We start from the raw sequence: 1,789 nt of genomic DNA, 5'->3' as shown, positions 1-1,789 counted from the left end.
AATGTACCTATGATTTTTCCCCCAGAGAAAAACTCCACTGATTTTATATCTTCAATAGACAAAGTTTTTGTTAAATTAGAAAAAAAATATTTTAAGTCATGAAACTCTTTTGCAACACTCACAGACGCAGTGGAGCAGATTTAATAGATGTGCCTTTCATGATATTTTTTTCTACCAAGGCCCAGTTTCGATAATGCAAATGCCAATGAGTCAAGAGAGGCTGAGTTTCTCCTAAGAAATCAAGCAGTTAGAAGACCTAAAATATTTGTGAAGATTTTCTCTCTTTCTGTTATCCTTACCACTAAGCTCAAGTTAAAACACTAACCCAACTATTAACCTTTCAAAAATCAATAGACCCAGAAACATGCTTGAAGTTTTTTCCTATCCCTTACTTCCTCCCAAAAAGAAGCTAACCTTTGAGATAGAATTCCTATTATCCAGATATCATGCTGTCAGTTTCATATGCAACAGAGTATTTGCTTCTTCCTTATGCAAGTCAGTTTTTTTTTTTCTGTTGTCTTTTCAAGATTAGAAGCAACAGAAACACTTCTGTAATTCCACTTAAAGAGAATCCAAGTAAATTTCTGAAAATAAGCACAGGTATTAAGTTATTTGGTCTAAATTCTCCTCATTAATTTTTTTTTATGTTTTTATAATTTATCTTAACTGTAGTAAAGAGAGGCCAATGTATTTGATTAAACAATTTAAGCTTTGAATGAATTTAACTGTGCTAAATGTTACTCGTTCTCTATTTCATGATAATGTTAGAATCAGTTGATTAATCTTAACTATATTTGGTCCACTACTAATAAGGATCAAGACAGAATTAGCATTTATTGAATGACTAATATAGGCTAGCCACTGGCCTATATTAATATATATTATTTTCCCAGTAGTATAGACAGAGTTGTCAATATCCCCTAATCTCAGCCAACCTGCTCTATAACATGATAATATATACCATTAATGGAGCGCCATTCTGCCGCAAACACTGTACCAGATGATTTACATTCAATTATCTTGTTTGATTCCCTTCACAACCCTGATAGCATAGGTGTAGTGATATTTATATAACAAATAAGGAAATGAATGCTTGAAATGAGTAAATAATCTGACAGAGTCTCACAGACAGCAAGTGGCAACATTGAGATTTGAGACACCCAATTATGTCTGATTCCAAAGCCCATGCCCTTTAGGCCATAATTATTCCATCAGATTATCCATTACCTTTAGTTTCTCCCATAAGAAAACCTGCCAGAAGCAAAACCCATCATCAGTGCAAATGCAGATACCAAAAGGCTTTAGATTCTAGAATAAAAATAAAGTTTTATGCATAGATATTTAAAATCATTCTCAACTCTAATGAACTGCAGTCAAGGAAGGGACTCTGAAGGAAGATTTAAAAGATAGAAGGCAAAAGGCACCTGAGTGGCTCAGTCAGTTAAGTGCCTGACTCTTGATTTCAGCTTAGGTCATGACCTTACGGTTTGTGAGTGCTGACAGTGGGGACCCTTTTGGGGATCTGTCTCCCTTTCTCTCTGCCCTTTCCCTGCGCTCTCTCTCTCTCTCTCTCCCTCTTTCTCTCGGAATAAATTAAAATTAAAAAAAAATTTCATGGAGGCCAACATAAATAGAAAACCACATCCTTTTTTCATCACTAGTTACTTATGTGTTTCTGCTGTAGCCATCCCCCTCTTAGATTCCCTAGGCTGTCCCAGTGTCTCTTTGATACCTGGTGGAGGTAGCAGCTTCCAGAACCTCCCTTCTCTTGCCTTCTCTTCTCATATGC

At 35.7% G+C, this 1,789-nt stretch overlaps 1 protein-coding gene across 1 annotated transcript in view; it reads left to right on the top strand.

The window, feature by feature from the left end:
- TENM1 (teneurin transmembrane protein 1) overlaps positions 1-1,789 on the top strand; it is a 556,664-nt gene that overhangs the window by 294,233 nt on the left and 260,642 nt on the right. The gene's annotated exons all lie outside the window — the stretch shown is intronic.

This window comes from Crocuta crocuta, unplaced genomic scaffold, assembly GCF_008692635.1.
Source record: "Crocuta crocuta isolate KB4526 unplaced genomic scaffold, BGI_CrCroc_1.0 scaffold482, whole genome shotgun sequence".
Taxonomy (NCBI): Eukaryota; Metazoa; Chordata; class Mammalia; order Carnivora; family Hyaenidae; genus Crocuta; species Crocuta crocuta.
The sequence above is the reverse complement of the archived record's forward strand: the minus strand, read 5'-3'. Positions and strand labels throughout refer to the sequence as shown.